We start from the raw sequence: 15,759 nt of genomic DNA, 5'->3' as shown, positions 1-15,759 counted from the left end.
TCCAAATCTCAGCAGTACAGATCAAAAGTTCCAGTACCCAATGCAGATGTTCCCCAAATAGAGAGAGAAAGTACATCCCACAAGCTGAGCTGTGGTTCTTCCTGCGCAATTGCAGAGAAAACATGAGGAGATAAGATAAAACGCCAACTGCTACTCTAGCCCAATGTGTTCGTGAACTGAAGACTCAGAGAGGAAGTTCCAAAAAAGAAGCAGCTCCAGCAGCCCATAACCAAACTGCCATATATATGATAATAACAATATTTTCGATCCCCTTGAAGGAACCTCCAAGATATATGCCCAGGAAAACAAAGATAACCAGGCTTAGAGGGGCCCTGCCTCTATCCAGGTAGAGGCTAGGGAAAATCGTGGTTTTTAGACTGTGTGAATTCATTAGCCTGGCACATCTGAACCACAAGAATGTAAAGCTTTAGTTAATACTGGTGCGCAGTGCACATTAATCCCATCAAGACATGTGGGGGCAGGATCTGTTTCTATCACTGATGTGACAGGAAGATCACAAAATTTTACTTTAGTAGAAGCTGAGTTGAGCCTGACTAAAAATGAGTAGAAGAAACACCCTATTGTGACTAGCCCAGAAGCTCCATGCATTTTAAGCATAGATTATCTCTGAAGGGAGTATTTCAAAGACCCAAAAAAACTCAGATGGGCATTCAGAATAGCTGCTGTAAAGACAAAAATCATCAAGCAATTGAATGCCTTGCCTGGACTATGAGAAAACCCATCTGCAGTAGGACTCCTGAAGGTGAAAGAACGAGTGCCGATTGCCACCTCGACAGTGCACTGCCGACAATACAGAACGAATCAAGATGCCCTGAGTCCCATCCACAAAATAATCCATGAGCTAGAGAACCAATGAGTGGTCAGCAAGACTCACTCACCTTTTAACGGCCTCATCTGGCCTGTGCGTAAATCTGAAAGAGAATGGAGATTGACTGTAAACTACCATGCATCAAATGAAGTGACTCCATCACTGAGCACTGCTGTGCCAGACATGCTGGAACTCCAGTACGAGCTAAAGTCCAAAGCAGCAAAGTAGTATGCCACTATTAACATTGCCAATGCATTTTTCTCTATTCCTCTGGCAGAAGAATGCAGGCCTCAGTTTGCCTTCACCTAAAGAAGCATGCAGTACTCTTAGAACTGGCTGCTCTAAGGGTGGAAGCACAGTCCTGCCATCTGCCATAGACTGATCCAGAGTACACTAAAAAAGAGTGACGCTCCTAAACATCTGCAATATATTGATGACATCATTGTAGGGGAAGACAGCAGCAAAAGTATTTAAATAAAGAAAAAAAATCATCCAGATTCTCCTGAAAGCCAGCTTCGCCATCAAAAAAAAAAAAAAAAAACAAAGCCAAGAAACCTGCTCAAAAGATCCAATTTCTAAGAGTGAAGTAACAAGATAAACGGTGTCAAATTCCCATGGATGTCATCAACAAAATCACATCAATGTCTTCTCCATCTAACAAAAAGACCCACAAGCTTTCCATAGGAAAGCATATTCCTGAGTACAGACAAATTGTGAGCCCTCTCTATCTAATCACCCGTAAGAAAAACACTTTCCACTGGGGCCCCGAACAGCAACAAGACTTTATCCAAGTTAAGCAAGAGATCACTCATGCAGTAGCCCTTAGCCCAGTCAGGACAGGACCAGATGTGAAGATTGTGCTCTGCTCTGCAACCGGAAACCATGGTTTGTCCTAGAACCTGTGGCAGAAAGTGCCTGGGGAGACTCGAAGCCAACCACTAAGATTTTGAAGTCAAAGCTACAGAAGGTCTGAGGCCAACTATACTCCAACAGAAAAAAAAAAAAAAAAAATTAGCAGCCTATAAAAGAGTCCAAGCTGCCTCAGAAGTAATAAACACTGAAACACAACTCCTCCTGGCACCCTGACTACCAGTGGATGTTCAAAGCAAAAGTTCCCTCTACCCACCATGCCACCAGTGCTACACAGAGTAAATACATTACTCTCATAACACAGCATGCCCATATTGGAAAACTGAATCCCCCTGAAATTCTGGAAATAACTACAAACTAGCCAGAAAGTAAAAACTTTAGTCTCACTGATAAAGAAAAACAAGTGACAGTGTTGAAGAAGCTCCACCATATAACCAACTGCCAGCAGAAGAAACACAATACACTCTTTTTACTAACAGTTCCTTCGCATAGCAAGAATAAATCAAAAGCAGAAAGCAGCTGTATGGAGTCCCACACAATAAGTTGCAGAGGCCACTAAAAGAAAAAGTAGATCAGGCCAACTTACTAAGCTCAAAGCTGTTCAACTGCCTTAGACATTGCTGAAAAAAAAAAAAATAACCAAAGCTCTACCTCTACACTGTAGATAAAAAACAACCCACTGTGGAGATAGCTAGAGAAGTAAAAAAAGCTAACTAGCAGCATAGAAAAAAAACCAATTTAAGCTGCTGATGAGTAAAAAGACATTACTACCAGAATAAAAAGGCTACCTGTAAAAGTCCATCATGTAAATACCCATATCCCCAAGAGCAGAGCTAATGAAGAGCACCAAAACAATAAGCAAGTAAACCAGGCTTCAAAGATAAGGGTGTCAAAGATAAACCTAGATTAGGAGCACAAGGAAGAGTTATTCCTAGTTCGATAGGCCCATGATGCCTCAAGTCATCAAGGTGGAAATGACACCTATAAGTGAGCACAAGCCCGAAAAGTAGATTTAACCATAAACAATATTTCACAAGTTATCCACAACTGTGAGACATGTTCTGGCATCAAACAAGCCAAAAAAGTGAAGCCCCTATAGTATAATAAGCAGTAGTCAAAGTACAAGTATGAAGAAGCCTAGCAGATTGACTACATTACACTGTCCCAAACACACCAAAGTGCTACGTGTTCACAATAGTAAAAGCCACCACAAGATAGTTAAAAACCTACCCTGTGCCTCATGCTACAGCCTGTAACACCATTCTAGGCCTTGAAAAGCAAGTCCTGTAGAAACATAGTACCCCTGAGAAAATTAAGTCAGACAACAGAACTCATTTCAAGAACAGTCTTATCAACACCTGGGCTAGGGAACATAGCATCAAGTGAGTGTACCATATCCCCTATCATGCACCAGCAGCAGGCAAAGTAGAAAGATACAATAGACTGCTAAAAACCACCTTAAAAGCCTTAAGCAGAAGATCTTTCAAAAATTAAGATCAGCATCTAGCAAAAGCCACCAGGTTAACTAACCCAAAGCTCTACTAAATGAGTGGGCCCTTCCCAGTCTGAGCCTTTGCACAGAATAGAGACAAAGTCCCAGTAATACATGTCAAGAATTTGTTAGAAAAGACAGTTTAAATCAATCCTGCCTCGAGTACAAACAAACCCATTCACAGAGCTGTTTTTGCTCAAAAAGCAAGTTGCACATAGTAAATAATGCAAAAAAATTTAAAAAAACACAATGTGTACCCCAGAAAGATCTGGTTATTGGATAAAAGCTATGTGTAAATATCACTGTTTGCTGAATGTTACTACCAATATCTGTGTATAGCTGTATCTTAGATGCATAATGTATGTGTTTGTAAAGTTAGAATATATACTAGTTTTAGTAATAAGCTGATGGTATGAGAATAAAGAGTAAAATGTCCTAGGTTGACTATATGATGCTTTTATCCCCAGTCGTCTTGTCCTGTTTGTACTGAATAATAAGTTTTACACCTTTAAGACTCTCTTCCAGAGAGTAAACAAAGGAAGAAAAAAACGTGCAGCTTGTTTTCAGACTGCACTCACTCCTCCACATTCCTGCTCCTGGACTGTGTTGTCTGTAGATAGACAGACAGCAAAACAGAGCTCTTTTTTTTTTTTTTTTTTTTTTTTTTTTTTTTTTTAATTTTAGTTAGTTTTAGCTAGCTGAAGCAAAGAAGGTCCTTAGACTGTAGTTTTTCTTTTTCTTAGACCTGGTCAAACCTGCTCTGGACGGAATACCAGAAGAGCACCGGCAGCCCCACCTGTGGCCCACTGGGCCGTGGCATTTCCAGCACCAGGAGAGACTGATCAGAGACTGAGTGAGCCGAGCTGCAGCCCGGGGAAGGGACTATTCTGAGTTTGTAATCTCTTTTTAGAGCAGCAAAAATTTTATTGTTTAATATTGTTTGAGTTCTATTGTTTAATAAACAAGTTTCTTTCCACTTTTTTCTCCAAAGAAATATTTTCTCCCGAACCCATTAAAAAAAAAAGCGCCAATTGAATATGCTTTTGTAGAAAAGCCCCTTTAGAAGTTATCTCCCAAATTTTCCCTCAGCCAAGACAATTCTACAGGCATGAGTCTGTACTGAGATTTTCTGTTCTTAGTGTAGCTAAGATTTACTTTCAGGACTTCAGCATTGCATTAGTTCATAGAATCACATAGTTGTTATGTTTGGAAGGTACCTCTGGAAATTATCTAGTCTAACTTCCATGCCCAGGGAGAGTGACTTAGAAGATCTGAAATGGGAACACATACAGGTGGGTTTTGAATGTTTTGAGAGAAGAAAGTTCCATGAGCTCCCAGGGCAGCCCGTTCCAGTGCTCTGCCACCCTCAGTGAAAACTTGTTTGTCATGTTGAGGTGAAACTCCTTCTGTTTTGCTTTATGGCCATTGCTCCTTGTCCTGTCCTTTGCACCACTGAGAAGAGCCTGGCACCATCCTCTTGATACCCACATGGAGATATTTTTATGCATTAATGAGAACCACTCTTAGTCTTCCCTAGACTAAATAGGCCTTGCAGTCTCTCCTCATTAGAGAGATGTTCCAATCCTTTAATCAGCTTTGTGGCCTCTGCTGGACGCAATCCCTCACCCTTCTTCAGGAGTTTCTTTTCTTTTTCATACTGAGTAGCCCACAGCTGGACTCAGGACTCCAGATGTGGCCTCATCGAGGGCAAGTAGAAGGCAGGATCACCTCCCTTGCTCTGCTGGCCATGCTCTTCTCAATGCACCCCATGATAATATTGGCCACCCTGGCTGCAAGGGCACTGCTGGATTATAATCAGCCCGCCCTTCACCTAAACTCACAGGTCTTTCTCAGCAGAGCTGCTCTCGAGTAGGTCAGCCCACAACCTGTACTGGTACTTGGGGTTATTCCTCCCCAGATGCAGTACCTTACACTTTCCCTTGCTGAACCTCAGTAGCTTTCTCTCTGCCCAGCTCTCCAGCCAATCAAGGTCCCACTGACTGGCAGTACAGCCTTTGGGTGCCATTGGTGAGTCCCCCTAATTTCTAATCACCACCAAACTTGCTAAGGGTGCATTCTATCCCTTTTTCCAGACTGTAGATAAACAAGTTGAACAAGATTGAACACAATACTGATCCCTCCAGAATGTTGCATTGTATAGGCCTCCAACCTATCCTACTTCATGGATCCCAATCCTCTGAGTTCTGCCCTTTAGCCAGCTCTTGATCTATGCCACCATACATTCATCTAACCCATATTTCTTAAGCATACCTATGAACATGTTATGGGAGAGAGTGTTAAAAACCTTGCTGAAGGTGAGGTAGAAAACATCAACACCTCTCCCCTCATCACCTGTAGTATCAAAGAAGGCTATCAGATTAGTTATGCATAATTTCTCTTGGTGAATCCATGGTGACAGCTCCTGACCTTCTTTTCTTCTATGTGCGTATGATGACCTCCAGAATGATGTTTCATCACTTTTCCAGGGATGAAGGTGATTGGCCAGTAGTTTTCCAGATGTTCTCCTTGTCCTTTTTGAAGATGGGAGTACCAGTGGCCTTCCTCCAGTTATCAAGACCCCTCCCATTCTCCATGATTTTGCAAAGATGATGGAGATTGGCTTAGCAACAACATCTGCTCACTCAGCACATGTTGATGTGTCCCATCAAGGCCCCACAGATTTAGGAGTGGTAAGTCTATCTAGTCCATCTCTAACCCATCCCTCAACAACAAGGGGAAGGCTCCCTTCCTTTCTCTGGCCTTCTCTTACCTGCAAGGTCTAGGACTCTTGGGAGCCATCCTCAGCAGTGAAGCCTGAGGCAAAGAAGGCATCTGGTTATTTTACCTACTCTGTGTCTCCCATGACCAGGACCCCCTACTGATTCAGCAAAGGCCCCATGATTCCATAACTCCCTTTTGCTGCTGATATACTTGTAGAAACCATTCTTATTGTCCTTGATGTCCTTTGCCAGACTCAATTTCAAGTGGACCTTAGCATTCCTTGTCATATCCCTGCATACCCATTCCTCATGGCCTATTCTTTTTTCCACATCTGTAAGTTTATTTCTCATATTTGAGATTTACTAGGAGCTTTGTGCTGGTCCATGTGGGTGTCTTACCACCTTTGCCTGATTTTTTGATCCTGATGATACACGGATCTTGAGCTTGGAGGAATTGTTGCTAAAGCATTGACGACCTCTCTTTGATGCCCAGCTCTTCTAGAACCCCACCCCTTAGTATTCCTTTAAGTAGGTCTTTGAAGAGGTCGATTAGTTCTCTGGAAGTTTGGAGTCTGTAGTCCTTATTGCTTTCCTTTCTCCATTCAGGCACCTGAATTTCACCATGTCATGGTCACTACAGCCAAGGCTGCTCCCAGCCTTCATATCTTCAACCACTCCCTTCTGGTTTGTTAGTACAAGGTTCAGCAACACTCCTTTCCTTGTTGGCTCCTCCACCATTTGCATCAAAAATTACTTCAATGATCTGCAGTAACTTCTGGTACTATGTGTTCCAAGTTGTGTTGTCCCTCCAGCAAATATCAGGGTGGTTGAAGCTCCCCAGGAGAACAGGGTCTGTGACCATGAGGTTATTGTCATCTGCTCATAGATGCCTCCCTCTGATCCCTTCCCTACAACAGACACTGTCCCTTAGAACTGTGCTTTGGTTCTTACCCATAAACTCTCAGATCATTCATTTGTCCCTGGGTAGAGCTCAATGTATTCTAGTTGGTCTCTCATGCAAAGAGGAACTCCATCACCTTGCATCTCTGATCTTTCTGAAATGTACATAGCCAACCTGACAATATTCCAGTCATGTGAGCTATCCCACTATCTCTTAGTAAAGATAAGGAGATCATGAACCTGTGGGCACACACAGATTTGTAGTCCTTGTTTATTGCAGATGTTGTGTGCATTTATTTACAGGCACTTCAGAGAGGTAGTCAATCAAACAGGTGGATGGAAACAGAATTCTCAGGGGCTGTCTCATCAGACACACTGTTTTTTGCTCTAAGTCAGATGCCCACTCTTATGGCAGAGACCTAAAACACTCAGCACTTAGCAAAGGTGTGGGGCTACCGGCAGCACAACTGCTGCATGCCCTTGAACTGTCATGCCACATCCTTTTGATGTGCCACATCCTGTTTGCCCACCCTGTTTGCTGTGCTTTGGCAATACCCTAAAATAATTCAAATCTCTCTTGGATGATCCTGGCAATGCCACCTCCATGCCTGGCTGTCTCATAAGAGATACTAGATCCTGACAGGGCTCTGGTCTGCTGCTTGGGTGTCCCTGAACTTGGAAACCTCCCTGCACTGCTCAGTCTAACAATCATGCCCAGACTTACCCCAGTTGTTGCTGCAGCCATTTCATCAATAGATCATATTTCAACATAGTTTAAACATGGACAAGCACTTCAAAGAGCAAATTTATAAGGTTTATGTGATCCTACTGTGACATTAGTAGTCTTTATATATATATATACTATAAGCAGAAACAGAACTTATCAGAGAATCATAGGATGGTTTGCTTTGGCAGAGACTGCTAGAGGTAATGGGAGGACACTCCAGCCAGCCCATTACTTTTCCTAGCTGTATTGCGTAGGGAATGGTCTTCCTAAGAGGAATTTCATGGGAATGTCAGCGTTGTTCTTTATCAGGACATAAGCATTACTGCAAAACTACAAGATTCCCTAGGCTTGAATGGAACATGGTGGGCAACGAATGGGGTGGGCAAGGAATATTTACTACAAGCAAGATGCCCACAGGTCTGCTTGTTTATAAATAAACAATATATAGCTGTAAATTCTCAATTGTCAGTTCACAAGCCAGGAGCTCAAACTATGAAATCTTCATTTAAAATATGTGGTGCTCCAGCTTGCAAATTCATGAATATTTCACATGCTATACAAACAGAGCAGCAAATAGCAGCGGGGACCTCTGAGGATAGCAAATGTTCTGTAGTTTAAGGAATTGTGGCAAAAAGCAGGAGGCCTTCACATTTGAGGAGGAAATGAGCCTATCAGTACAAAACACCTTAATTTAAGCTCTTTTCTTCATTTGCTGTCAAGGGGATCATGCTGGGTTATTTGCTGTAATAAACTCCACCTGGAAGCTCAGTAAAGCTGAAATGTGGTTTGTCTTGCATTCGTTAGTGTTGTTTCAACAGCTGGTTAATCCAGTTGCAGTTTGATCAATAAGTGGCTATCCCAACAAGAAGGACAAGAAAAGTTTAGAATTTGCCTGTTCATCATGCTACATTTAAAAGGACAATTTTTAGATACAGAGGCTGGCTGAACAAGGCTGCTTTAAGAAGCACTTGTTTTCAAAACTAGCTGTGATAGAAGAAATATTCCCATCACTGTAATATCAAGTGGAAATACAAGGACAAATTTGTCTGTTAATGCATTTTAAGACAGTGAAACCTCTTAAAGTAGTTGTGGGTACATCGCCAATGGTAATTTTTAGTTCTTTGTTTCTGCATTTCTGTTTTCTATTCCCAGAAATAAAGCATTTCATGTATTTGAACAGTCATGTCTCATACTTAAGGGTCATGTACACATGAGCTATTCTGTGCGGCAAAGGATCATCAGTTCTGCAAGAACAAATGAGTAGTTAATGTTACTAGAAGTGCCCCTTTGCCTACTTTTAAACATATTCAATAATCTTTCTGTCCAGAGGCTACTTGCCAAAACAGTGTGAGATACAAATATTAATAAAAGTAAATGTAAATTATATATATGAAATCTGTGAAATATTAGATATTAAAATATTATGGATTTGTAAGATATGGGGAAGAGATGGGAAATGGTACATTATTTTTATATACATGTTTATCATTTTTAACCTTCCTAAAAAGTCATTCTTCTATGCCTTGTAGTAAAACATATTTTGAATAAAATGTGCTTTAAACTGTAAAAACAAATTTGCTTTTTTTAATGTGCAATTTCTTACTGATCTTTCAGTTGCAATTCAGTATAACTTGACAACATCACGTATAAAAATCCTTCTGAAAAGACTTCCAATTTTTTCTATAAAATTTGTATCCCAACATTACACCAATCAGATCAAACATTTTATTGACAATTTTCAATGCACCATTTTTTTACACTTATACATTTAGAATTTTGTTTTGAATTGTTGTCTAATATTTTTTTCTATTAATAACAATATTTTTGTTATATTACTAAGAGCATCTTTGACTATCATAAAAGTCAAAGTAAAAAGACAGTTAAATTAATTCTAATTTCTAAATTTGATGGTTTTTAAGAGTAGAAACTGTTCTAACATGAGTCCTAAGTTTTGTTGACCAGACTTTCCACTAAACTGAGACTTTTAAAAGGTAATAAGAAAGCCCATGAGCCTCTCAAAGAAACTTAGGTTGTTGTAAGGTAAAGTTTTTCCTGAATAATTCAAATATAAAAACTTCAAATAAAACTTGAACAACAATGAAAGTGCTGATAGTAACTTTTACATATAGCAGAATTAGTCATCATATTTTGAACACTGTGCTAAGGTGGAAAACAAGCGTATGTAATTTTCTACAGTAAATTGAATACCAGAATGGAGGAAAATGTTTTGACAGTATGTGCAGGCTGTTCTTTAGCATCTCACTTTTGTCTGGGTTTACCTGGAATCAAAGGTGCTACCGAAAACTGTGTGTCAAATTTCCTAGTGCAGGTGCCAGAAATTCTCCATGTGTGCGAATTTAAGAGCCTTAACTAATTTCATAAGAATGCCCACAGCTGTTTAGGTAAAAGGTAGAAGCATGGATTTTCCCAAAATTTTAGAGCATCAGGCTTGTAAAAGATGAGATGGGTAAGAATAGCATTCATAGAATAACATACATAGAGAAGAGCTGAAGAAGCAGGAAAGATCTAATTGCCTTTTGAATAAGAAAAAACTTCAGTTTATTTAAGCAAGAAAAGTTCATTGAACAGAGAACAGCAATCTGAACAAAACATATGAACGCCTGAGGAAATTGAGAGATTTTCACAATGAGTAGAGAAGTATGCTCTTTCTAGTAGAAATCCTCTGGGCTCCAGTGGCTTAAAGCCAAAAATTTAAAAGACTCACAGGTCAAAACACTTCAATAATAGCCTACCCAGAATCTCTGCTGTAAAATGTATAGAAGAAAACATCCAAAACTTCACAACAAGAAAAAACTATTTTAAAATAAACAAAATAATCAATAAGACAGACAAACAAACAAAGCCCCAGAAATCTGAAGGCTAAAGAAAATTTAATTGATTTCTATCAAAGTATCTAATTTAGGTATGCATTTTGACAAATCTAAAAAGAAAAAAATTCTGCATATTTGCAAGAATATGACTTTTGGTGGTAAATAGATAGGGTATTTAAATAAACCTCACTCAACAGCTGAAAAATACCTAGTAATTTCTTTAATTGAAAATGCTTAATCATACTTTAATGTATGAAAAATGTCTTATTTTTATCAATCTGTTAAAAGATTTAGCATCTGAAATTTCACATCAAGTTTATTAAAGCTGAAAGTTACATCTTTATATTCCTCAACAGCTCTTAGAAATATTAATAAATAGTGAAAAAGAGTATCTAAAATATCTTACTTTATTACTTGGGCAATATCCAGTCTCCTAAAATTCAAAATGAGAAGTTTGCCAAAAAGATAAAAAAAAGTAGAATTAAAAAAAATATTGAAAACTACAGTGAGAGGGATCCAAACTATAGTACAAAATAAGATGCCTAACAAGTTACTAAAAATTTTTTTACAGTGCAACATTTTAACATTGCAATACTAACAGCAGTCTAAACAAGCAGGAAACACACAATGATAAAAAAGTTAAGCAATAAAATAATAAAGAATGTAACTACGTTGAAATGAACGGAAAACCCAAATTTGTTCCAAATATGATCTCTAAGAACACAAACTTCGAACTACTTACACCATCTGTATCTAATATCTCATTGTCAGACAGTTATGAAATTAGCTTAGTGTCTCTCATCTATTGATACTAATTCTTGACAATTTCACTTCCATTGTCACAAAACCTGCTCAGAAACTATGCTTTAATAATAATCCCAGCTCAGTCAACACAAAGCTCAACACACACTGTTCTGCATGGGTCTTTTAAGTCACTAATCCATTGCCCTCCCCCATTCCCTAGCACTTTTTATCTTGGATCAGCAATGGATTCAAAGATCAGCTGAAGTAATTTTTAGCTTATCTTGTAATATGATTTTATTTTGCTTTCTTTAATGAAAATCCAATTAGAAATTCTGTTCTGTTCAGTTGGCTTTTAAAATCTGTATTAATATTATTTCCTGTAATGCCAAGGTTAGTGTAAAATACTAGTAAGAAGAGGAGAAATAGTAGGCATGCATTCCATTTTTATCTCAGTTATACATACAAAAAGCATGTTTAATTAAAAAAGATGACACCTTGCTGTTTTCTATTTTCTCTTAGAAACACCTAAAAAGACATCTCTGAAAGATGTTTTCAGGACACAATTAATTTTGAATCTGGAGACTTTCAAAATACCAGGTAAGTTAAACAACAACTCACCAAAGACACAGATCTTTTGGGTAAAAGAGGCAGATATTCTCTAAACAGTTAATCCTCACATGAAAATGTGAAAGCAATATATTTTCTGCAGTACTCTATGCAGAAACCCACCAATAAAAGCTACTTAATTAACACATACAACTTTCATAACCTGTGATGTGTTCTTTAAAGCTGTTTTTATGTTTTTCTTAAACTTGCTTCATTGTTCATTCACATGAAGGTTTCAAAATATTTTTAGAAATAATTAAATAAAGTGGTTAATGCACAAAATGTAACTACAAAGCTGTTGAACATCACCTCTTCATAAATCTCCATAGATTAGGTAGCCTATAGACTAGACTTATAATCGTTCAGTTATTGTGGCAATGAAAGAAACTTATTTCTTGATTTATAACAAATTAAATAGGAGAATCCCTGAAGGGGAATAGTCAGTGAGAATGGAAAATCTGACCACAAGTAGAAAGTGTTTAAAATCTTCCAAAACAAGTTTTTCTTGGCGCTATGATGTGTAACTGACCATTTTGCAGTTCTTGGCAGGATACAAACTTGCCCAAAAAAGGTTATTTTCTATGAAATTTTATACAAGGATAGTCTGATGCTATAAAAACCAAAAGAGACATAGCAAGCAGGAGAAACTTCCTTAAGGATCAGCTAATGTAGATAAATAATTAAAAAGGGCAATGAAAATCTAAAAATTGGTAGCCAAACAGAAACGGTTAGATGCTGAAATGGTGCCATTGACCAGAACTCTATATCCCAGACAGAGGAGAGCAAAATGCTTCCACAAATGCCCTTGCTAGAACATGTCTAGTTTTAATATGAGAGACTATGCCTTTCTTTGTAACAAGGATTTTAAATTTTTCTATTAAAGAAAGCAACTGTTAGCATACTTTCACAGATTTACAATATTAAAGAAATGCAGGTTGAAAGTTACATAAGGAGGATCCAATCTGCCGCTAAATCTAGAACTACCACAGGTTAGTTCAGTATGGCTTCATTCATCTGCATCATGCCCTCTCCAAGGGCAGAGAGGCAGAATCCTCCTGGACAACTTGAGTGTTGTATTATTCTCTCAGGGAGAAATATTTTCTGTTTGTCTATTCTTTTTCCACTTAGCCAATAGGAGATGGTGACTATGCTGATTGAGTATAATTTGTGCTTGGAAGAAGCAAGTAACTTTATGTGCATGGACTGTAAACAGCCATGCTCCATCATCTTTCCAAAGCCTGAGGAGAGAGATAATCTGAAGTTTCTCAGGTCAACATTTTGCTTTCTTCATCCATGACTGCAGTTTCTGTTTTCATTCAATTCTCAGCACAAAACCACCCTAAATAAAGGAAAAATATTACTCTGATCAGCATTCCAAGGACAAAAGAGGAATATAAAATGAAGACACAGTATTTTTATTTCCACAAACTCAGCACTGAGCAGCTATATCTGGTCCCTCCCCTGAAAACACTGAGGAATAAATTACAAATTTTCCCCTGACATCTTTGTATTTCCCACTTGTGTCTTGTGTCTTAGAAGTTAACATATCTTGCATACCAGATACCAGGACCTCCTCTATTTCACAGTTTCTATGGATATTTATTTAAAGAGCAAATAATGCTCTGAAAATGCTCTGTAATTAGCTATTCAGTTCTAAGGAGACCTAGAATGGCATTAGATATGTGTTTTCACCTTGGAAAATTTCTGTATAGTCACTGCTATCCTGCTGATCAAATCTAATTTGCTTTTATAACAAGGTACCCCACCTAGCTGATCAAAGGAAGCCAGTTGGTGTTTGGATTCAATAAAGCTTTGCGTGCTGTCTCTCACAGTATCCTTACGGATAAAATGTGCAGCATTCATCTGGATAAACACATCATGGGATGGGTAAACAACTGGCTCAGGGGTTGGGCACAAAGGGTTAAAGTGAATGGGGTGACATCAGACTGGTAGCCTGTCACCAGTGGAGTTCCATAGGGCTCCATCTTAGCTCTATGCTCTCCAGCATCTTCACAAATGATTTGAACACAGGACTGGAAGGGATACTAAGCAAGTTCACAGAGAATACAAATATGAGAGCATCTGCTGACTCCCTTTAAGGCAGGGACACCCTGCAGAGAAACCTCAGCAAATCACAGGAATGGGCAATGACCAACCATATGAAAATAGGGGAAAGTGCCAGATTCTCCCCCTGGGATGGGGAAACTCTGGATGGATGGTCAGACTGGGGAATGAGAAGTTGGAAAGCAGCCCCATGGAAAGGGACTGGGGGTCCTGGTCAATGGCAAGTTGAACGTGCGCCGGCAGTGCTCTGGTATCCAGGAAGGCCAAGCGTGTCCTGGGGGGCATCAGGCCCAACACTGCCAACCAGGCAAGGGAGGGGATTGTTCCACTCTACTCTGCACTGGGGCAGCCTCACCTTGAATGCTGGGGGCAGTTATGGGCACCACACTGTAAGAAAGATACAAAGATATTAGAGAGTGGTCCAAAGAAGGGCCATAAGGATATTGAAGGCCCTTGAGGAGAAGGTGCATAAAGAGTGGCTGAGGTCACTTTGTCTTTTCATCCTGGAGAAGAGGAGACTGAGGGGAGACCTCATGGTAGTCTGCAACTTCTTTGTGAGGGGAAGAAGAGGGAAAGACACTGACCTCTTCTCTGTGATGACCTATGGCAGAACTTGAGGGAATGACTTACAGTTGTGTCAGGAGAGGTCTAGAATGGATATTAGAAAAAGATTCTTCATCCAGAGGGTGTCTGGTCACTGGAACAGGCTCTGCAGGGAAGTGGTCACATCAACAAACTTGACAGAGTTCAAGAAGTGTTTATACAATGCTCTCAGGCACATGGTGTGATTCTTGGAGATAGTGCTGTGCAGGGCCAGGAGTTGAACTCCATGATCTTTATGGACCCCTTTCAACTCAGAATATTCTGTGATTCTGTGATTTTGGAATCTAATCCAGTTCCAAGGCCTTACACCTGTGAGCAGCCATGTCCCACTTTTCACATGCAGGCCTACCAGAAGCTGAACTGCTACAGTGTGGAGTTCAGTGTTAGTAAACAGGTTAGACTTTCTGTGAAGATACAGAAAAAGCTCATTATGGGATGGTTAAGCTAATTTTTCTGAGGGCCACATTTAGATCTAAATTTTCCAAGAGATTGAGCTCTCTGTTTCCTTGAAATCTAGTGACTGGTGATTTGTAAGTAGTCAGTGTTGCATTCCATCTGGACTTGATCAGAAGATGGGGAACACAAAAGAACAGAGGAAATTTTACTGCATCTGAGTGCATTGTATTATTCGCTGAGAAGAAGGACATTTCACTCAGGTGCAATTTTAAGGTAGCAAAAGGACATTGTCCTGCAAGAGTTCTTTTCAAGGATTTATGGGCAATTATCAGATGATTGGCTTTACTAGTCCAACTTGCTAAAGCATGATGCACAAATATTTGCTATTCACTGAGAACAAAACCTTATGCAATTAAACAGTATTTTTTATTCCTAAATTGCATGCTTATAAAAAGCAAAAAACACTTTTATAAAGAGTCATATTACCTGAGAAATTACCTGTTACAAATGTATGTGTGAGGAGGTATCTGTCATGTTTATGATTTTGGTGTGAGGTATTGACTAGATTTGAGGGCTTTTTTATAGTCTGAAAGATTGATGAAATATGACTTAGTTTATTACTTAATTGTGATGGTTAAATTTGCATAAAATTTTGAACCCTCATTAACTCCTTTTCCAGTTACTCAATACTACAAACTACTAAATCAACTACATACAATATGTGAAGGTCCCTTGAAAAGTATTATATTTTAAAAATGAGAAGTTAGTCAGACTTCAAGTTGTGGTGGTTTTTTTTTTTTTTTTTTTTACTGTATTAATTATATAGATCTTTAGTGCATTTAGTGAAAAACTAGTGGTCAGTGATGACATCATAAGAGATTTAAGAACTCAGAATAGCTTTGTCTCAGTTGTATTGTTTTACACACGAGTAGAAGTGCTTTGTGTTTTATAAGTGACAGGATATATTACACTAAAAC

The 15,759-nt window shown here is 39.0% G+C and overlaps 1 long non-coding RNA gene across 1 annotated transcript; it reads right to left on the bottom strand.

The window, feature by feature from the left end:
- Positions 1-10,075: 10,075 nt before the first annotated feature.
- Positions 10,076-14,949, bottom strand: LOC135291009 (uncharacterized). Its single transcript, XR_010353877.1, has 3 exons — positions 14,414-14,949; positions 14,139-14,170; positions 10,076-13,058 (listed from the first exon to the last, which is right to left on the bottom strand). It is a non-coding gene; the product is annotated as an uncharacterized LOC135291009 (long non-coding RNA).
- Between the last annotated feature and the right edge of the window lie 810 nt (positions 14,950-15,759).

Source organism: Passer domesticus, chromosome Z (assembly GCF_036417665.1).
Source record: "Passer domesticus isolate bPasDom1 chromosome Z, bPasDom1.hap1, whole genome shotgun sequence".
NCBI classification, from domain to species: domain Eukaryota; kingdom Metazoa; phylum Chordata; class Aves; order Passeriformes; family Passeridae; genus Passer; species Passer domesticus.
The sequence above is the reverse complement of the archived record's forward strand: the minus strand, read 5'-3'. Positions and strand labels throughout refer to the sequence as shown.